The sequence below is a fragment of the Equus caballus genome, chromosome 26, assembly GCF_041296265.1.
Source record: "Equus caballus isolate H_3958 breed thoroughbred chromosome 26, TB-T2T, whole genome shotgun sequence".
Classification (NCBI taxonomy): domain Eukaryota; kingdom Metazoa; phylum Chordata; class Mammalia; order Perissodactyla; family Equidae; genus Equus; species Equus caballus.
Window position 1 is genome coordinate 32,843,720 of NC_091709.1, and position 23,371 is coordinate 32,867,090.

General features: G+C 39.0%; 1 long non-coding RNA gene across 4 annotated transcripts in view; it reads right to left on the bottom strand.

Annotated features, from left to right (window-relative positions):
- Window positions 1-12,747: 12,747 nt before the first annotated feature.
- Window positions 12,748-23,371, bottom strand: part of LOC111770772 (uncharacterized) — a 51,776-nt gene continuing 41,152 nt past the window's right edge. For 2 of the 4 annotated variants that reach the window (XR_011432766.1, XR_011432765.1), the window contains 3 exons: window positions 18,948-19,056; window positions 15,804-15,875; window positions 12,748-13,645 (listed from right to left, as the gene is read on the bottom strand). This is a non-coding gene — a long non-coding RNA (uncharacterized lncRNA). Of the gene's footprint in view, window positions 13,646-14,628; window positions 15,876-18,947; window positions 19,057-23,371 lie in introns of those variants that run through there. The other 2 variants (XR_002804178.2, XR_011432764.1) reach the window with 2 other exon arrangements.

The following is a 23,371-nucleotide window of genomic DNA, read 5'->3' on the forward strand; positions in this document are numbered from 1 at the left end:
TTTTTTTCCTTAATATTTAGGAAAATGTTTGACTTTGGTCAAAAAATTACAGAATGTGTTTTTCTGTGTTTAACTGCTATATTTCCTTCAGGGGATAATTTCAAGATTGTTTAAAGCAGTTTTCTGTTCTAACAGTTTTTATTGTGCCCTTAATACCAAAAAAGGAGTTAAGGTTGTTAATATATGTCTTCGGAGAATCTGACATACAAACAAGAAAGGATTGTCTTCTAGGAATACTGTCTTCTTACAGACAGATTTAGGGACAATTTGGTAGATCAAACTACTGTTTTACATGATGTTGAACAAAGACATGAAATGATAAAACTGACTAGAGGGAACAGTTGAGAATTTGTCCTCTACTTAATCATTAAAAGCAGTAGATTTAGAACATCTTTGCCCAGTAGGGAGCAAAAAACAAAAAAGCAGTGAAAAGCATAGCAACTTCTTTTTAGGAACGAGATCTCTTTTGCTATATTTAAACCCTGTTTAGCCATTCATCTAACAACAATATGTACTTAGGAGAAAATATATTTCTTCGTTCTCTGCCAGTTAATTAAGCTTCCTATGTAGAAAAGAGATAGAAAACTAAATCCATTTCAGAGCTTTTTATATTATGGGAATAAATAGGCAAAATTAGTGTTTATGCAGTAATTTGAGGATTTTTAACAATCTTTTCTTCAAAGTAAGAGAAACAATGAGGTTCGGAGTCCAGGAAGACAGAATTTGGAATCACGAAAATCAGGCTCCCTTGTTGCTCCATCACGTAGTCATGTGCTTTTCTTAAAATCCAATCTCCTTGCCTATAAAAGAAGATAATCATAATTTCTCTGCAGGTTTGTTCTTAGAAGTAAAGCTAATATATGTAAAATGCCTCAGAGTCCGTCCTGAATAAATAGATGCTATTATTTTACACAATTTTCAAATTGCTACTTTATCCTGTGCAAGCCGTATCTTATTGCCATGAACTCATGCAATATGTAAAAATATGTTGCTTTGTTGGATTTTTATTCTAACGAAGTGCTTTGCTAGATATTGTATAATCTGCCTTCAGGTTTCTGGGTCACAATGAAATGAAAAGCCATAATTTCTGTTTCTCTGATGAGGGGATTATAAAGTGGGAAGAGAAGTAGTTGTATACACATCTCGTCATTGAGATCTGGAATCTTTCTTTTTTTTTTTTTTTTTCGTTGAGGAAGATTAGCCCTGACCTAACTACTGCCAATGCTCCTCTTTTTTGCTGAGGGAGACTAGCCCTGAGCTAACATCCGTGCCCATCTTCCTCTACTTTATACGTGGGATGCCTACCGTAGCATGGCTTTTGCCAAGCAGTGCCATGTCCAGACCTGGGATCCGATCCATGAACCCCGCACCTCCGAGAAGCGGAATGTGCACACTTAACTGCTGCGCCACCGGGCCAACCCCTGGAATCTTTCTATTCTAGGTGAAAATTAGGCAACTTGCTTTTCTAGGAGGAATGTTTATGTTGTTTTAAATAAAGAGGGGGGAAGTGTGCATGAAAATTATTCTAGAGGCTACCACACAGTGTCCAAGAGAACAGCCTCCAAAGATGACTTCCCAGTGCAATGGCTTCCTACCTGTGTGGCCTGTGTGAGCCCAGCTCTTCATCCATGAAGTGAGGACAGTAATAGTCTCTACTTCATAGAATTGTTGGGAGAATTAAACCATTTAATACACAGAAAGTATTTAGGATGGCTCCTGGCATGTACTAATATTTATTACTAGTTATTATTGCTGATCAACCAAATAGCCAAAAAAGCAAAAACTCTTACTCTATCTGGGAAAAACAGACCCTAAGAGGGAAAATTCAGAATCAAGACCAATCTTGGAAATGTCCTAGGTCCTGGCTAACCCTCTTTCAAAGGTAATTTTCCTGTTTTCCAGCATTTTCATGTAGGTCAAGTCAAAATAAAACAAAACTAAAGATAGCCTCAAATAAGTCATTAAAAGGCCTCTAGAAATCTGAGAGTAGTATGTGAAAAGGAATTCAGAGCCCCATTTTTGTCCTTGTTTGGTATTTTCCTTGGTTGCGTTGTTTAGTTTTCGGCTATATTTGATAGCTTTTACTGCAATAATGCTGTGTAAGAATCAATGCAGAATCTCATCAGCTTACACCAACTAAAATTTATTTCTCACATGTGAGTCTGTGAGGCAGCTACGGTGACTATGCTCCAGGCTGTGTACCTGGTTCATGTCCCTCATTCTGGGACACACAACATCCCCCACAGGCTGGTGCGCCTGTAGCCTCTAGGCCAAGTTCTTCTCATGGTAGAGGGCAGGAGCACAACAGATAAAGCCTAATGACATAAACAAAATTAAAACCTTGCTTGAACAGAAAGTGTGTCATAGCTACTCACATTCCTTTGGCCAAAATCAACCATATAACCAGGTCCAAAAGCTTTGAAACAAGGATGTAAATGCCTCCTGTGCAGGGGTAGTGGGGGCGACATTTGCTGAATAATAATACAATCTATTACACTTGCTAAACTACCAGAGCCCCACCAAGTTCAAGACTGAGGCTGACCATTTCAATTAACTTTATTCTGTGATGTGAGTCTCAGGTGTGGAAGTGCATCAAAATTACCAGAGTAACTTGTTAAAAATATAAATGGCTTGGCCCTTCCACAGTGATTCTGATTTAGTAAATTTGAGCATGAGACCCAGGATCCGTACTGTTATCAGCCTCACCAATAATCCCGTCATACACCAAAGTCTGAGAATCACTGGGAAAAACTATGCCTAGAGATCAGAGCAAGTCATTCCTGACAGCAATCGCCTCCCTCTTATGTCTTGCTGCCACGGTGGAGAAGGGAGGCTAACACAGTGATAACATTCCTGCCTGCCGAAAAAAGAGACTGAATTGGAGTTTCTGATAGATTGAATTAATGACTCCCAGTTTTTCTCCTCTCCATGTTTCCACACTCATGCCACTCGACGCCGCAGCTCTTCCTACTAAAATTTCCCACTTTGTTGACGTTAGACTTAGTCATGTGACCTACTTTAGCCAGTGACATGCAAGCGGAAGTAACAGAGAGCCAGTTCCAAGTTTAAGCCATGTTCCTGCTTGCCCACCTGAATCTCACCTTGAGAAGGGTGTCCCTCACTAGCTGCTGCTTCTCCAGACTGGGCCCCAGAATTAATACTCATTGATCGGCCTAACCCCAAGCAAGGATCCAAGCCCAGCTGTACCCAAGACCAACCAGATCAACCAACCTCCCCCTGAAAATCATATGTGAACAAGAAAAAATGATTGCTTGAGCCAATGAATGTTGAAGTGGTGTGTCACTCAGAAAAAGCTAATTCACACAGGGCTTAAGAGTCACTTTCTAAGAAGTCTGCTTCTCTCTTCCCAATTCTACCATGATTTGGAGAGTAGTAATGGGAACTCAAAGCTCCCTGGATTGAAATGAAGCTCAGACTCTAAGCAAAATAATCTTTTTCTGAAACATTTGGATGCATAACACTAGAAAACATTTTCATCTGAATTCATAGTACATCCTTTATTTGAATATACCTGAAGATGCAAGCGCATGAATTTAGAAGGATGAAATAAGAAAAAAAAAAAAAAGGAATATTTAGGTCATACAACAGCACCGCTCTTTTTCTTTTCAAAATAGAAACAGATTGTTGTCCAGAATCCAGCAATTCTGGTGGAAATACTCTGCAATGGAAGCATGTTTTCCATTAACTTAAATACTGTGTTGACCTCAATCAAAAATACACTTTCTTAAATCGAATACAGAATTTATAGTCTTGAGAAACAGTCCTCGCCATCTAAATGTGCAAAGGGTCTGATGCAAATAACTCTGTCCCACGTGATTTTTAAAAATACTTTTTATTTTTTTTTAACAAAATAAAAACCTAAAGTAACATTTATTCTCCCATTCAACCAGGCACTTTAGCCATGTGGAATATCTTTGAAACCTCCCGAGTATATTTTCCATTCTTGCTGCTGTGTATGGCCTTGAGGTCTTAAGAATATGATTTCTCTCTATTCAATAAAACTACTCAGAAAAAAACTTCTCAAATACAGACAGCCTCTACCATTTCAAGACCCCTGGAGGATGACAGTGCATGGCAGTCATCTTTTCTACTAAGCTAGTGCGTCCAAGAAGTGTCATAGAAGCTCTGTCCTGTTGAAAGGGACGACGTATTGTAGTTTGTGTCTGAGCTGCACTCTGGGCTTCGGGGCTAATGGAAATACCTCACTATGGAGGAGGGAGATGCACCATATGGAGCAAGATGGAGCCTGCATGGAGGGATGCAGGCCTCAGAGACTGCAGCCAGCTTGGGGTCTTGCTGCTCATTCAGATATTTCCTCTGTGCTTCACCTTTGCCCTTTGAGGGGTCCAACAGAATGTGGAAACAATTAGTCACATCTTGGAAAGAAATGAGAACAGACAGTGGAGGGAGGGAAAAAGAGGGCTGGAAGAAGGAAGACTAAAGGTCCAAATAGAACTTGTGTGAAAACTCAAGGCAAAAAATGAGCCCTAATTATGAGAAGAAGGTTTCGGGTTAATGCTACGACCCTCAGGTTATTGAAAAAGGAAGAGTTCCCTAAAGATGTCCAGCCCTGTAGGTAAACAAAGACCAACTCTATATTCATTCTATATGAACTCAGCAATTTATGGGATTAAATGAAGTTATTTCTAAGCCTGGAAGACAGTGATGTTAAATACCACCTGGATGACCGGCAGTAGAGTGGAGGGTGAATTACTTACTCTTCATAATGTCTTTAGAAGACTCAGGGAACTTAACGCTATTTCCCAAAAGGCTGAGTTCGGTCCAGCAATGCCAGAGACCTCATCATTCCATAAATTTCATTTATGCCCTTAGTCACTAGGACACGTGGCTTCTTTAAGTACATTTGACGGTGGCTTCCACAATCGTAAACACATCCTCTGAATCATTCCCACCCTTTGGAAATGTTGGTTTCAGTGTCACACATAAATTCTGCGATAGTACTAATATTCATAATTTAATTTGCAGAATCTCTAAGCCAACATATGGTCTTTTCTATCACTTCATTGAAAAGCAGAAAATTGCTCAAGTCTGTGACATTCCTTCTACAGTGGACCATAACAATCCCGGGTCCCTCCGTCCTATGACCAGTCAGATTCATTGTCTAAAGCGCACATTGCTTTTCAAGCGGCAGAGCATAAACATTAAAGGGTAGTCCCTCTTGCAAAGTAAACTCCCAAGATAGAAGCATAAGGTCGAATTGCTACCGTCCTCATGATTGCTGTTTTAAACATTTCTCTAGTTCTCCTTCACACTTTAAAACAAATTTTAAATCATGTGGAATTTCCTTTCGTTGAGCCCTGTCCTCTGGCTCTCTCCCACCCTCTGCCTCTCTCAGATGAACAACTGTCCCATGTCCCAAGCTATAAGGGATGTGACATGTCACTAGGGTGCTAAATTTCCACTGAAATTCAAGAAGATGGAGAAAACGGTATTTACCACAATATTTTCCAAGGAGAGGACTGCCCGTGTTTAGGAGAACTTTATAAGTCATTTGTGGCCAAGAAGACTCTTTAGGTGAGGCTAGAATTAAACAGAGGTGCTCGCTCAACTCCTCCCAGTGGGGTGCAGGGCTCTTGCTTGGTAAAGGAAGATGGGCAAGTTTGCGGCCAGAGCTGAATCCCTCTAACAATAGAGAAGAGAGTGGGCTCTGCCACCAGCGAGCCCCCCTCCTCCATCATTCTCCAAGCAGTACGTTGCCTCTCCTCTAAAATAAACATAAGGTGTGAAGTGGTGCCACATTATCAGGCTGTCCAGGGCACCCGTATGTCTCAAAGCACCCAGATGCCCTGCTTTTTCTCTCTTCTTGGCTCTCACTCTCTCTTTCCATTTCTCCCTGTTTGTTTTAATTAAAGAAATTAAAAACCCAAAGCTTCCTCACAGATGTGAGCTATGTCTCAGCCATTCCCCTAATCTCACATTTCCTGATTCAAGTGAGCAATCAAAACCACCTCCTTTATGACGAGTCGGTGCTGGCTCTCTTATTCCTCCTTCCACGTGGCAAAAGCAAAAAAGAAAAAGAAGAAAGAAATAAACACGGCTTAGGTGTTTTATCAATCATTTAAGTCAGATCCTTCATAACTATTTTCTCCAGTTAGAAATGTGTCTGACACTATTTCTCTCACATTATTGGAAGTGGATTTAAATTCAGTTTCTCACTCCAGAAATGAACTTAATATATAAAATGGTACTCTCAGCCACAGTCCTAACTCAAACACTTAGCTCAGATACAAACCAGTTGTATGACTTGAAAACACTAGATAAGTGAAAAAAGTGTGAAAATCCCTACCTGTCTCTTACACTGCAATTGCTAATGTCTTTCAAGACTTGAAGAGAAAACATTCATTAGACTAAACCATCCAGATAACTTAGATCATCCAGATAATTTAACCCCATCAAGGAACTCAGAATGCAGGATTCACAAGAGCCTAACTCATAACAGAACGATTCTCCCAGTAAGACTATCTGGCCCCTCCAGAGATGAACAAGGAGGTCACTCCACCATCTAGCTCCTTTTTATCCACATACGTTTTTTTGCAGTAGTTTTTATCTCCAGATTCTAGCCCTTGAGAATTCTTTACTGAGCCCAGTAATTCTGAATGATTCATTAATGATGGTAGGGCCCTAGGAGCTAGAAAGCATTGATAATTACAGGAGGTTTACACTCTGTGCGTGACTTTAGCACACTTACCAAGTGCTTCGAAACAACGGTCTTGTTCCTCTGTCTACCACGTGTAAGAAGACAGAATAGGTAGAGTTGCTCCTGCTTTATAGACAAGGGTCACAGAAGTTAAATAGTAACCTTTTACTGCAGTAAACAATACAGCTCTTTAAATGTGATGTGCCACGAAAAATGCGTCAATCCCAAAAGATCATAACTGATAGGTCTCGAATTGGTAAGAGCACAAAGTGTGTTAGGCACACCACAGTCTGATTCATCCCACTCCAGTGTCCCTCTTTTGGAAAACTCATGACTTATTTAACTGTTTCTAAATGCATTGAACATCCAAACTGGCTGCTAACCAGATTGTCAGTGGTGGGAACAGGGTATCCATCATTGACAACAGTCAGAGGGCCAGTTGAACACAAATATTACAAGATAGAGACACAACGTGATACATCCCAACCTCACTCTGGACATGGCGTTAAGACTATAAGGATTGATGATGCATTTTATTTATTTCCTTTTACTTTTTTAATTAATGTTTTATTGAGGTAACATTGATTTATAACATTATATAAATTTCAGGTTTACAAGATTATATTTCACTCTCTGTGTAGACTACATTCTGTTCACCACCCAAAGTCTAATTGGCATCTGTCGCCATACACCTGTGTCCTTCTATCCCTTTTGCCCTCCCTCCTCCTCCGTTCCTCTCTGGTCACCACCAATCTGTTCTCGATGTCTATGTGTTGGCTTGTTGTTGTTGTTGTTATTTTTATCTTCCACATACGAGTGAAATTATACGGTATTTGCCTTTCTCCCTCTGATTTATTTCACATTTTGAAGAAGATAGGTATAACTTTCTCCTCCCAATTTCAGAATCAATTTGGGGTTTATTGAATGGCTTGCTTCCCAACTGATAAGGGAGACTTTCAAGGATGGCTAACCTAACTGGGGACTGGGGGAGGCACAAACCTTGGGCCCATCCCATCCTTAGGGATTGAGAACACAAAGTTGAGAGCTCTTCTCAGTTCCTGTGGTATTGGAGAGTGTGTTTTTAACTTGGAGCAAGAGACTTTTCCTCACCTGCAGAAAGGAGACTAAAATAATCCAGAATGTTACATCTTTGTTAGCTCTTCCCAGCTGGGCCTGGAGCCGCTGCAGGAAGTTTCTCATTTGAGAGTCTGAGGTGCTCTCTTTTCTGAAGCCAGTTCCTCCTGAAGGGCCGCTGGGCTCTCCCCTGCCTTCTGGAGCTCACTCCAACACAGGAGCGAATGTTACAAGGCACCTCACATGCTTCAACCCAATTCCAATGTGTGAGCCTTTGGAGTCAGGGCCAAAGCTGCAGCAGCACATACAGGAGAGGAGTAAGGGAGGTGGACCTGAAACAAGCTGACCTGGTGTACTAGTTTGCTAGCGCTCCCGTAACAAAGTACCACAGATGGGGTAGCTTAAACAATAGAAATTTACTGTCTCACAATTCTGGAGGCTGGAAGTCTGCGATCAAGGTGTCGGCAGGGTTGGTTTCTCCTGAGACCTCTCTCCTTGGCTTGTAGACGGCCGTCTTCTCCCTGTGTCTTCACATGGTCTTCCCTCTGTAATTGTCTGTGTCTGATTCTCCTCTTCTTATAAAGACAACAGGCATATTAGATGAGGGCCCACCTTAACTGATCTCGTTTTAACTTAGTGACACCTTTAAAGACCCTATCTCCAAACGCAGTCACATTCTGAGATACTAGGGGTGATGACTTCAACATAAGAATTTTGTGGGGGCCAAGTCAGCCCATAATACCTAGAATCTCCTGCCAACCTCTAACTCACCTGACCTCCAAGCCCCCAGGTCAAACATCCAACTCCCTTCCCTGACCTAGAAGACCAAGTACCTGTGGATCTGGCTCTGTTCCATATGGAATGGTGCTGGAGGCCCAACCAATCATGATCTTTGAGTCCCAAAAGTCATAGTAGCAGCAAGGAAAATAAATTGAAGGACAACAAAATCAATCACTTCCCAGGAAGTCACAAGAAGCCAGAGTAGCAACTCCTTCTTTTTTGTAAATTTAACAAAAGGTTGTGGATAGGGGAGAAGAAAACTATACATTAAGGGAGCAGAAGACTTAAGACCCCACCGACTCCCAAAATGAGATAACCTCTAGTGCAAACTCAGCTCAGCCAGTTTGGTCATGCACTCTTGGATTCTTTTTAGTGGCCACCAGAGAAGGTTGAGACAGTGAGAGTTTACAACTCTCTTTCACAACCTGGCTACAAGGTTTTACTGAAATTCCAAATTCCTTCATACAGACAGACATTTATTAGCAAATACATATCAGCAAGAAACCATAAGAGAGTTTATACAACGTGTTCTACACATTGGATAAATCCTTTTTAGGTGATCTGGGTATGGAAAGTTCGCTTGAAACACACTCGGCAAGGTTTGTGAGGCAGGATTCTGTGCCTAGAGGGCACCACGTAATCAGAAGTTCTCCGAAACCAATGTCTGTCTGAACTGAGAACCAATTAGAGAATCAAACCAGGACTGTTATCCCTAAAGAGACCAGTACAGGCCTCTGAGGATTCTTATATCCTGTTCATTAAAGAGTGGAAGCCAACCCATATGCACAAAATACGTTTGACTTCATCTGTGAGTACTCGAGCCTATTTCTAACATCCATCACCCTAATGAACAAACACAAGATTCGGCAATGGAAACCCAAGTTTTGAATTGGTGTGCTAGGGCATAAAGTATCCACAATTAACCAAGAGGATCTAGAACAGAAAAGTGTGTAGAAGCTGTTTCTGGAGTGGGTCCACTCTCACATACGGCCACCTGCCACCACTGGATTGTGCTGTCCTGCCAGCAGCATATCTGACCACACAGAAAGTTAAAGCCTAACTAACTGACACATACCAAATGTCACCAGGGCTGTAAGTACTTTAAAGTAAATTACAGAGATTGGAACACCTGTTGAACACAAAGTCAAACTGTAGCAATGGAGAACGCACCACGCCAGGAGTTAGACCCCCTGTGTCTGACTTCAAGGCTTCCACATTGAACACATCTTCTCTTTGGGCATCACTTTCCTCATTCAGAAGATAAAGGGATTGACTTAGATCAAATTTATCAGAAACTTGGAGTTTTATGGAGGAGCTCCAGGAAATCTACAAAGTTGTCATTCACTTTCTTTTTTATAGTTTAACTGCTTGTAATGTATTTTTTAAATAAAGAAAGAAAATGCTCTGTGCAAACTAGCATGCTAGAGTAGAAACTAGTGCTACCAGAACAACTTGTTTTTATTCAGATCTTGAACTTTTTCTTACCGTATCTGTAAATGAGATATAACTATATTGTAAACGTGGTTGAGGAGGTAAATAGCTCAACATTTTTTTTTAATTTAGGTTTATGCGTGTCAACTCATATAAAAGAACACGAGGAGGGACGTGACTGCAGGACATATGTGATGCCCTCAGTCAGATGCCAGCAGGGGCATAGGATGGATGCTCTCATCACAGCATAACTGTTAGTTATGCAATAGAAACTGAATGCCTAACACTTTGTGTACTTATTGTAAGTTCTGGTTAAAGTTTGATGGTTTATTTTAATTATAGGGTTACTGTAAGTCTTGGAGTCTTTTTATCTACCTTTTTCTTTTCCCCAGGTAAGAAAACTAAATTCCTCTAAAGCCAAAAATTGATAGGCATCACCGGCTAAAGATGAAATCTCAAAGAAAATTTGTTGATGGCTATGATGAATTGACGAGGCTCAAATTCAACTGTCAAAAGGTCCAACTATCTCCAGCTGATTCTTCCATTAGGGTTGATGTGAATCATAGCAGCACGTACAATGAAAGCAACGTCTCTCAAATTCACACAATACAACTTGAAGACAATAAAGTGTGACGGTACATTACTCAGGGTTTCAATGGGATTTACTCAGTAAAATTTTGCAAAATAATTTTGACTCCTCCATACTCCAGCGTAAATCTGATACAAAATATAGTGAATGTGCAACATAATCTCTCAGATTTTTTCAACAGTAATTGAACAGTCAATTTTTAGGAAAACATATGCAAACAATATTTAAACCTAACAATAAATGTGCATTAACATTTATATTCATATTGGAGGTCAGAGAAACACTACTAGAAAAAGCTTATTATATCCTGGACACTTGACATCATCAACAGCAGGTCAACCAGAGTGTGTGAGGTGACAGCAGGAACTGTGTTTGGTTAACTGCTTATCTCCAGGAGGTAGAATAGTGCCTGGTACATACTGGGTGCCCCATAACTATTTGCTGAATGAATAAATGAGTGAGAAAGTGAGACAGCTGATACAGAAATATACCTCGCTTTATTATCAGAGCTCACAGAAGGTTCCAGATACGCACATTACACAAACTTGAAAAAGTGATTCTGAGACTGAAATCGTTATGCTACAACCAAAGGAGAATATAGATTTTTTTGACTGTCTCCATTTTGCTTATTTTTTATGATATGCTCAAACAAATGCACACAATGAAAATATGTTAGTAATAACATAGCAAACTCTCACAATAAGAGAGGAAATATTTAAATGTGCAGATCAGGAGTCTACAAACCATGGTTCATGGGCCAGATCCAGCCATGCCTATTAATTTATGTGTTCTCTGTGTTCTTTTGGGCTACAATGAGATTTGAATGTCTGCAACAGAGACGATATGGCCTACAAAACTGAAAATATTTACTGTGTGGCTTTTTTACAGGAAAAGTTTGCCCGCCCATGGTGTAGATCAATTTTGGTATACTATCAATTAAGTTAGCAAAAATGCAATGACAGCTATCCCCCAAAATAGCTATGAAATGACAGAAAAAACAAAGAAGTATCAACTCTTATAAAAGCTATTGCCAAAATGGATTCATGCAGGCATATCCCACGAATCTGGAACCTACTATAAAGTGTGTACCTTTACAACCATGCCAAATAACTCCATACGATTTGTGAATTTTATTAAAACATAACCTTTTATTGCAAATGTTCTAGAGTTACTTACAGTAATAAAAGCAGCAAATTCCAGAAATTTACTTTTTTTATACCTACAATTTTTACGATCCTCAGACAAGGTGAAAGTACAAATTATTTCAGCTAAGGAAAGAAATCATTTTTTGTTTGGGTTTTTTTTTTCCCTAAAAAAAGGTAAGCATCTTTGATAAATGTCTTTCAAATATCACAAGAAGGCACCTGTTTGCATGTCTCAATGATTTTTTAGCTTTTATATTTGTAAAATAAAATACAAATATATAAAACAATAGGAAACAAATGTGTAAGGTAAAAACACCTGTGGTCGGGAGAATTCTAAAGATGTCCTCCCAGGATTCTGGTCGCCTAGTTATTCAGTCAAACACCAGTCTAGGCGTTGCTGTGAAGGGACTTTGAGACGGAATTAAGTTTACTCATCAGCTGACCTTAAAATAGGGAACTTATCCTGGATTATCAAGGTGGGACCAATGTAATCACATAAGCCCTTAGAAACAGAAGAGGAAAGCAAAAGAGTTGCAGCAGAAGGAGAAATCAGAGAGATTCAAAGCACAGAAAGGACTCAACCCACTGCTGCCTGCTGCCGTTGAAGACGGAGCGGACAATGTAAAAGGAATGTGGGTAGTCTTAAGAAGCTGAGAGAGGCTCCTGGCTGACAGCCAGCAAGGAACAGGATCCTCAGCCCTGCAGCCACAAGGAACTGAATTCAGCCAACCGCCTGAATGAGCGTAAAGCCTCCAGATCAGAGCCCAGCTGCCCAAGAACTTGATTTCCGCCTTGTGAGACCCACAGCAGAAAATCCAGGCAAGCTCACCTGGACTTCTGACCTACAGAACTGTCAGGTAATAAATTTTGGTGTTTTAAGCCATTAATTCTTTGGTAATTTCTTACAGAAACAATAGGAAACTAATACGATGCCCTTGAAACCCTTACCTGAGTCAAGAAATATAGCTTTGCCGGTCACCCAGAAACCCCTCCATGTGGCCCATCCCAAACACAGCCACCCCTCTCCTCACAAAGAAACGACTCTCTTGCCTTTACAGTAATTGCTTCATTGCATTTTATAGTGTTATCACCAACACAAGCCCAGACATTGTCTGTACTTCAGTCTTACCCAATTTTTAAAAAAATTCAACACCTGTTAAGTCATTTTCAACCTCCAGTGTCCCTTTCCATTCCCTTCTTCTTTTCAGTGTATCTGTGGAAGAACACAGGCTATTTATTTAGCCTGTAGAGCTTCCCCCAGTCTGGATATTGTCGATTGCATATTCACGGTGCAGATCACCAAGCTCTCTGCCCACTCTTCCTGCAAATTGGCAGCTGGATCCAGGGCCGTGATCAGTCTCAGATTTGACCCCTTTGGCGAGACCACAGGTGGTGGTGTATTCTTTCATCAGGAAGCACATCGAGTCTGGTTTTCTCTCTTGTGACAGCAGCTCAATGCCTAGATCTATATTCCACGTGTATTGCAAAATGGTGATATTATAATTATGTCAGTTCTTTTTATTTCTTTATTGGAATACTCTTTATGAAGACATGCTTCTCAACTACTATTTGTTACCCAGTAGGACAGTTCATATGAGAAAGACAGAATAAACGCTTGGTTCTTCCCTTTTTTTAAAAGCCAGTTTTCAAGACAATGAATTGATTCTCTATCATCTTCCAAAAATGACCAATAATTTTTTTAATTATGAATTTAGCAATTTAAATATATTTGATGGGGCTTGCCTCGTGGCAATTAAAATCATTACTAAACCTCCAATTTTCCAATCTTTGGCCAGTGAGTTGGTCTTTCCAGGTTGGTTCCTGGTAGTCTCTGGCCCTGGTGGTCCCTGATGACTTCCTTGAATTGGACAAAACAAGTTGACTGATTTTGTGCATATCCTGCCCCAAAACCTGGAATCAGCCATTTCTCCAAGAAGCCCTGGATTCCTATATTGGGAAATAGTATTTCAATACCACAATCTAGGTGCTAGGATTAATAGTATTTTTAAAAACTGGAACAGGCTCAACTTGGCAATATACAGCTAGTGATGTTACTATGATTCAACAGCAGATAAGGTGTCAACAAGGGTGTTAGAATATGGACCCAACATGCAGAATAAACACATTTTACTCTTTTGAAACAAGCTGTGAACATCTGACCACATCGGAGATAGCTGAGATTTTTCTTAATGACTTTGTTGAGCATTTCGTAATTTCAGAAAATAATATGTATTTTCACAATGAAGTGTTAAACTGGCAAAAAAATCATTCATCAGCTCTCTCTAAATTTCAAATTTTATCATACAGGAATCCAGGAAGTTGCTAAACTTTACTCCTGATTTGACTTAGGAACAAATTTCCTATTACTCTTCTTTCAATCTTCCCAAATGGTTTCATCAAAGAATATAGTATAGTAGTTAAGTATGCAAGTTTAAGAGCCAAAATGATAGTCATTAACTAAATCCACTTTTAACTAAAATGCTGTATCACCATGTTGGTGACAGTACCAGTTGACCCCTAAGATTCTCTTCAAACCTGAAATTCTGTGACTCCATATATATTGTAAATTCATTTCAGCAAACTTTTGAGAGAATACTACTCTAGGTTCTTGTTAGCTACTAGTGGAAGGGAAGGAAAGGGATAAAATAAAAAATAAAGCAAAGTAACTGCCCTCAAGAATTATAACTATAATGTACAGAAACATAATCTAATATTTAAAATAAAATATAGACATTTATAGAATTAATAAAAATTCTATCCTAGCACTATATATACCCCATATACTTTAGGGGAAGTAAGGTAACAATAGTAGAAAATAGAACAGTATGCATATTTTGATACAAAATTGGCTTTTTTAAATGAAAGTATTATAAAAGTAACCAGAGAAATCTAAAAGAAGATAAGCCAAAATGTTAACATTATATTTTTTAAATATTTTAATGTTGTAGTAATTCTTTAATAAATATCTAAATGTTAATAATTTTTTAATTTTAATGAAATATATAAATGTGTAATGTGTTTCACACATAAATATTCATAGCAGCAAAATTCTTAGTGGCTAAAAAGTGCAAACAACCTAAATATCCATCAACTGATGAACTGAGAAACAAAATGTGCTACATCCACCCATAGAATATTTTTCTATAATAAAAAGCAATGGAATACTGATACACACTAGAACATAACAAACTTTGAAACTATCATGCTAAGTGAAAGAAGACAGTCACAAAAGGGCACATTTTGTAAGCTTCTATTTATATGAAATGTCCAGAATAGGCAAATCCATAGAGACAGAAAGTAGATTAGTGGTTGCCAGGGGCTGGAGGGAGAGAGGACTGGGGAGTGACTTCTAATGGGTATTGGGTTCCTTTGTGGGGTGATGGAAATGTTCTGGAATTAGATAGTGGTCATGATTGCACAACCTTGTGCAAACGCTAAAAACCGTTGAAATATACACTTTAGAGAGGGGGAGATTTTATGGTAGTGAATTATATCTCCGTTAAAAATGAAAAAAATATGCATAACATGAACAGTAATATAATTCATTCAACACATATGTGAATTTTATAGAGATCCTTATAAACAAGAAGGTGAGAAGGTGGGAGGGACCAGGGAAGTCTTTACAAAGAAAGTGGTATTTGTGAGAGGTCTTAGATGTAGAAGCATGTCAACATTTTGCCCAAAGTTTGGCAAGCATAACAAATGATTAAAGCTAATGTTATCAGAGGAATAAACACTTGGCTAACATGATTCGTAATGTTTTTAACCTAACAAGGATTCACTTTTAAGCCAGCTCAGCTGGAGGCTAAAAATTTCTGCTAAATATCAAGTATTGAAAAGCCCTCAAAAGAATGAGGAATTTTGTCAATTGTACATGTATTTCTTAACCAAAAGTTCTGACTCCCTCCTTCAACATTTCCATGGCTAGGTTAAGATGATACCCATTAAGCATGCCACAGCCTGTCAAGGGTAAATACATTTTTATCTGTTAGAAATCACATCACTTTGTGTTAGCAGAACAAGCAAGAAACCGTGGCTTCTTCTTTATCGTGTTAAAGCACAGCGAGCCCTCCTAGGTCCAGATGGTTTATATAACATGACTTGCCTTGAGCATAGCAGTTATACACTTGCAATCTCATCCATCTTGGATGCACATATATCAATGATCTTTTATGAGCTGTCAGAAAGAATGAAGAAAAGTGCTAATTTTGTCTTTTTGCATCAGTGTTTAGCTGAATTAAAATTCAACATGGATTTTTCCACTTCTTTATTCACATGATCAAAAGAGAATTGTTTTTCAAACTATTTTCAGAAAATGTGCCCATTTAGAGATTGATTTATAAACCTAGAGGCAGTGGATGGTAATAACAAAACATTGAACCACTACGGAATACATCTGCTCAGTTCTCACGATGTAATTACAAATGCACTTCCAAAGGCAGATTTTCAAAGACAGGGGGCCTCTTTGTATTCAATGGCCCTGGCAACAACTTCTTGGACAATTCAATTCCTCAAGCACATTAGATATTTATACCAGGTACACTCTGCAGTTCATTTTCTGTTTTCTTTCCATTCTTTTATCAGCGAATGGACATCCTTGCCTTGAACTGTAGAGTGTCCAACATAGAGAATTTATTCTGACCTAATTTGCAGGAATGTTTAATAGGTCTATGCGCCACTATCCCATTTAACCAACATACACATCATCTTTATATGCTCAAAGTACTATGAGAAAAGCAACAGTGGAAGGTACAAGATATCTTTTAGGTTAGCACTGAGAAGTCACCAACATTATAAGCTTATCTTAAAATTCTCCAATGCCTCCCCTCATCATTTCTGCCTAAAGTCTTAAATCCTTAGCATGGAACAAAACCAGCCATCATCTGGCCTCTGCCTAGCTTTCCTGTCCTCTCTCTTGCCCTTTGTTTACACAGACCCGAATGTAATTGTACTTGCACTTCCCAAAGGTTTAATATCTCTTCTCTATTTTATTTCTCAAATTTTCTTTTCTCGGCTGGGACATTTACCTCTTTCCGGTTCTCTGAGTAAACCCTACTTCTTCAAGATTTAACAGTGGAAAACTTTATTCAACTTTCTCCTCCTAGCTAGCTAGGCTGAGTCAAGCGTGAAGACCAACACTGTGATCTTTTATCTTATCTTTCTTGTGCCCAAAATATTGCCTGACGCATAGTTATTGCTTAAGTTTTTGCCCTACATTAATGAATAATCAACTTAGAAACATAAAGAAGGAAGCATATGTACTTTTAACAGGAGCGTGGGCTCTGCAGCCACCTGAGTCAACTACTTACTAGCTGTGCGCTGTGAGAACAGTTTCTTAACCTCTCTGACTCAGTGTTCTCATTTATAAACTGGAAATAACATAAATTGACTATCTCACAGCTTTAAATAGTTAGAATGAGAAATTGCTTAAAATAATGCTGAGCACATGATAAATAACTCATATACTACACGTTCCTTTTAATTGATATTGTAATTTATAATTACTAGTACTATAGGGTTCATGCCAGGAATATAAAGACTTGGTTTCATCTCCTCAAGGGACTTAAAATTATTTAAAAAAAAAAAAAAGAAATGAGGAATGACTATAAAATATTGTAACTAATACAGGAAATGAACCAAAGCTGTAAACAGGATCCAAAAGTTGCAAGCTCATGAAAGCTAAGATTGAATTACTGTAAGGTTAATGAAAAACAATTTTTTCCACTCTATCTTCTAGTAACTTTTCGAACAAAAATATTTTCGCTTCTTAGATGTGTCAGAAATAGACCAATTATTTTTTTAAACCATGCACTGAATCTTGATACCTTCCCCAACCAAGTCTCACCGTTTGGGTGGAGAATGAGAGCCCACAGCCAAAACTTATCAGAATTCACATCATCCCATGGTTTTGCTGTATTCTTTATAAAATCAACCAAAATGTAAGAATCCAAGTGAGTTTTTCACCTCTGAAGTGTTCACCTCTTAATGTTATGCACATGTTTTAATCTGTGCAACTATTGTTCAAAATATTGTTGGAGTTCATCTTTTGGAATGGCCTTCAGTATCACTTTGTGAAAACAGAAGAAAATCTAAAATTTCAGTTAAAATTCGCTTTTTAATAAAATAGTGTATGATCCATTCTGTTCATTTGAATCGACTGCACGGAAAGTTAAAGCCTAACTCACTGGCACTTACCAAATGTCACACGGGCTGTAAGCACTTTAAAGTCAGTTACACAGATTGATTAGAAATGAGGGCTAGCAATTTCCGAATTTCAAACCACCCTCTAAGGATTGAGGATATTCCGATAATGTGCACAGGTCTTTGAATAATGTTGGAGAAGTTGCCAAAAATTTCAGAGAGCCATCTGTTATTCAGAGATTGAAAATTCAGATAAGATTATTTTAGGGACGAATCACGCTCATTACTTTACAGCCACATTGGGTGCACATGTGTCTCTGTGCGTATCTGTGAGCGATATTAGCAAGGATTGGAGAGTACATTGAATTATTTTGTCAAATTATTTGCTGTTCTTCCATACCAGCTCCTTTCTAATGCTCTATCCCTACCGGTCCCCGCCTTGCAGGAGGATTGTCCTGCTCACTCCATCACCATCAGGCTTAGCCCTGTGACTTGCTATGGCCAATGAAATAGCAGAAGTGACATGGGTCACTTCTGAACAAAACCTTTAAGAGCCATTGTGTGGTTCTATCATTAGTCTATGCTCTCTGCTCCTTCAGAGTGCAGAAGACATGGAAAAGAGCTATAACCAAGCCAAATCCAATATGTTACACAAATGAGAAATACATCGTCATTGCTGTAAGCCTCTGAGATTTTAGAGCTGTTTGTTACTGCATCATAACTTGGCTCAAACTAACTGATAAAGACAGTACTTTTTGAGGCAGAAGAAAGGAAGAAAAGTGAATGGATAGTTTGAAAGCTAAATCAATTTCATTGTAGCTTTCATAGGGCTCCTCTCCCTCTGAGTCCCAGAGAACAATTCTTCTTATTATTTATACTGCATATTTTATCTCTATATGGTAGAATGTGCACTAATATTCTCACTGAATAAGCAAGTAACTAGAAGCAGATAGCACGTCCTAATTGTAAACAACTGATGCTATGGGGGAGTGGAAGGTGAAAAGAAATACCCATCAGTGATGCAACTGTGCTCTGAAGCATTTACTATCTAAATGGAAGAGTGAATCAACAGATCCCAGAAAAACTGAACTCAGGAAAGTATACTTACTCACAGGAGTCTGCTTACTCGGGTGCTAGAAATGCTCTTTGAAAAATCATTTCTCAAATTTAGAAAGTTAGAGTCATTGGACGTTTGCCACATGTTTACCAAGAGAATCCTGAAACACAGTAAAACAAAAACAGACTATGAGGGCTTAGAGAACACTGTGGATGACCCTACCACCACACTTAGGGAAAATTCTAAATATACAAAAATTGTCCAAGGGAGATTCTAAAGGTAGTACACTGGGCCAAAATCATCAGCTAAGTGGATCAGCCTGCTGAGTTGAATATTTTTTAAGAGGATAAATATGGGCCGAACGAAAATAAGAAAAGACAAACATGGGTTTTTTTTAAAGTATCATTGACATTTTGAGGTTTAAGAAAGGTAAAATAAAATTGCGTACACTGAACTTTAGTTCCGTTTCAGGTCTTATCAAATTTAAGAGAAATTTGTCTGCCGAGAAGATATAACTGATAAAAGGATGGAGGGTCAAAGGCAGGCATGTAAGTTCCTTGTTAAATGTATTTTAAGGAAAAAGTTTGCAAGCACGAACGTGTCTGTCCTCTTTTCAAGTTGGAGATTGCTAACACTGCACAGAACAGATAGTTCAGACAGGGTTTGTCATGCCCAGTGAAACATGAACTGTAAACAGCCGGGTCACATGCCAAGGAGCCTCACTCAAATTAACTTCATAGAATTTCACCGTTAAATCCTTGAAATATTAAACACATTCTCCATTTTACTTAGATTTATTCAATATAATTTAATAGGTTCAGACCAACTTTGTTTCCCCAAAAACCAGACGCTAAATAAACCAGCAACTGATCCTTAAGATGAGAAAGAGTTAATACCAACAGCTCCTGGCCACAAAATGTGTGAGCCTTAGCACCATTAAGGAGGAGAAGTTTGTCCTTAGGGGGTCTACACCCCTTTTCCATTCCCCAAGGGGTCACCCCTTTCCCACCTTCTCCTACCAGGGGACCAGTGTCCCCTCCACTATGTGGTCTTCCCTGTTCCCCCTCAACTTTGTTCTCACAATTGTACCTCTGTTACAACAACTTTATCACAATCAATGGTATTTGAACTATTAGTTATAGTTAGCTTTCTCAAAAAAGGTGGGGGGGTGGAATTTCCAGAAGAATTCTGGCTGGATAGAGGTAGTGCTTAGGGGAGGGGATAAAATAAGCATTATTATCCTTGTTTTCTAAATGTAGGCTAAGGAAAGAATGAATCCAGCATCGTTAAGCACCAGTGTCAGGCACCATGTTGGATGTCTTGCTTCCTTTTTCTAATATACTCTTTATAATAATAATGCTCAGAGTAGGTATTATTGACACCATGTTACAGAAGAATAAATCCATGTGAGGAATTATTAGGTACCATTCTCATCCTTAAGCTAAGGGTGAAGAAAGGCCAAAATCCAAGACTCCTGACTCCTGCTCCAGTGCTCTGTCCATGGGTTCAAGCTAAAGGCAGCACTTCTCTGTGGCTACTCCCATTACACTTCACTTCCTATGTTCCCCATCCCCTGTGTTTATCAGCATCCTCTGGCACAGGAAAGAACATGGTTTTTATAGAAGGCCTTTCATCCTGTGTAAAATTTATTGGAGGCTCTGATTCAGAGTTAGTTACAGGAAAAAAAATCATGGTATAATAACATTATATTTAACAAGGTGATACATTTTTTCCATCCTCCTCTTGGTATTTTAGACATTGTTCTAGGCCATAACACCAACCTTTTACCCCATGTTCGTGGGTTTGCAGCTTATTTGATCATGGTTAATGCTAATTGATATCATATACTTATGAAATAGTGTCCACCAATGTCAACTTACAGTTAAAATGCTGTCCAAAGTATTCTTTGTGACTTTCAGGAACAGAAGAAATAGAACACTGAACATGCAAACATCAGCTGGGAGACTGAGTTCATAGAACCTTCTTGTGCCTTGGAAATTAGCTAAGTTAACTGAATCTTCCTAGACCAGTAGAAGGAAGCCAGGACTAGCTAAAAGTGCTGACTTTCTATAAGCTAAACCTAGCTGAGGAGTATAATGCAGACCACATACAAAACTCTTTTTCTGTCCACTCTGTTTCTTTTTAAGGCCTCCAAATTCATTGCTCTTGCAATTAAACTTCTTCGCACTCCTGAGGCATTTTCTAAGTGCCCTGAGACTTCAAATAAAATGTGCAGCTGGTTAAAGGTTTGCTTTCCTTGTCTCCTGATAGAAATTTATATCTGGGACACCATCTGAGTGAGACACAAGAGATGAGGATGGTACCTCTAAACACCTTGCTTAGCAATTTTATTAGCTGTTATGTTCTTTTTACCATGGTATTCAGCATGTTCTAGGCGGTTTTGGCAAATAATTATTCCCCTTCCACCAGGGTTATGCAAGGCAGGTAGGGTCTAAGGGGACACAGTGAGGAAAAGTCATCTAAAAACGCCAATTCTTTCAGGTAAGCCTAATTTCCCCCAGACTTCTAGTTGTCATCTCCTAGGAACACTGCTGGTCCTAAGATGTATTAAAATGACCCTTCAGTAATTTAAAGCCAATAATTTAAATTAAATTATTTACTTTAAATAAAAGTCATGACAAAGTGTACAAGTTTCAAAATAAAAATGCTAAATGTAACATAACTGAAATTGTCCCGGTTCCCATGGAAAGGCAGTAAGCATTTGTGACCAGAAACCAGGGAAGGAAAGGGTTAATGAAGATCTGATCCATAACTAAACAAAGTCTGCCAAATGTTTTCCAGACAAGGAGAAAACTAAATGTGCTATTTTTCAGAAGTTGATGTCCTCGTTTTTGCAGATGTTGCCATCTTACAGTGAAACCTACACGGTTGCAGCAGGACCCTGGCAAATTGCTCCAGCTCTAAGTGTCCAAAAATTACCTCGGCACTGTTATGTACCGGCATGTTGCCTTGAGCTCGTTATGTAATGGCATAGAACTCATTATGTAGTAGCCTGCACATATGCCCTGATTGGGCCCAGCTGTTATACAGTTGTAACACATCCTCTGCACTCTGGTGTATAAAATCTCCAAATGCACTGAGCTTGGTTGGGGGGACGGGGGGAGAGGGACACTGCTTTGGGAGCCATCCCCGATGTTCTCCATTGTTTGTGCAAGCAATAAACCTTTTTTCTTCACAACTTCAGCCTTGGTTGTGTTTTTCAGCTCCACATTCACCAAGAGACAGACCCATTGAGTCCAGTTACACACTGACATTTTCATAGCTTGGCAAACTTCCTGGCTGGCTTCAAACTGCTTTAGCACATCTGATTTTACATCCAGAGTAGCAGCCTCATTCCCATTCCCAGCTGCTGTCATTTTGTACCTTCTCACCTTCCGCCAGCCTTCTTTGGCCCTAAGTCAACAAAATTGCCTGAGGATGAAGAAACAGAAACTGCTCTTCTCTCCCTAACAGCTTAGCAAATTTTTGTATCTTTTCTTTTTTCTTGCCCCACCTTGACCTGTCCCCTACCGCTGTCATACCATTGGGCCAAGGTTTAACATATTGACAAACAATTTTTAACATTTCTTTGGACCTATTCTCTTCCGTAAACTAAAATTTATGTATCTCTGGATCTTAACCACCATAAATTATTTCATTGATTCAAGTAATTTTTAAGACTCTTCTTCACTACTTCTTTTCTCTTTTCACACCAAAAGAAAAGGCAAGATTCTAGAGTCTGCTCTTCTACCTCTCTCATTCTGATATCAAAGACTTAGAAATGGGTTCCAATGGGGTCCTCATGAAAGAGACAGAACATTATTATAGGACAATAGAATAAGCCTTACTGACTTCCTATCTTATTATTTGGTCAACTGATTTAAAAGGCATATTAGAAACCCAAACAATAGTGCACTTGAAGAAAAAATGGAGTTGGGGGTTGGGTTATCAATTTCAAGCCAACTGTATTCACTTTCTGCTAAAACAAATTACCATAAATTTAGAAGCTTAAAGCTTTAGAAGTTTAAATGCAAGACAAATTTATTGTCTTGCATTTCTTAGATTAGAAGTCCAATAAGGGTCTCACTAGGACAAAATCAAGATGTCTGCAGAACTGTATTCCTTCCTGGACACTCTGGCGGTAAATCCATTTTCTTGCCTTTTCCAGCTTTTAGAGGACATCCACATTCCGTAGCTCATGGTCTTTTCCTTCATCATCAAGGCTAGCAACATTGCATCTCTAATCATTCTGTATCACATTTCCCTTTCCTGACCAGAGCTAGGAAAGATTCTCTGTTCTTAAAAACTTATGTGATTAGCTTGGGCCCACCCAGATAATCCAAGACAATTTCCTCATCTCACAGTCTTTAAAATCACATTTACAAAGTCTTTTTTTGCCATGTAAGGCAACGTATTCACAGGTTCTAGAGATTCGGACATAGACATATTTGGGAGGCCATTCTGCTTACCACACC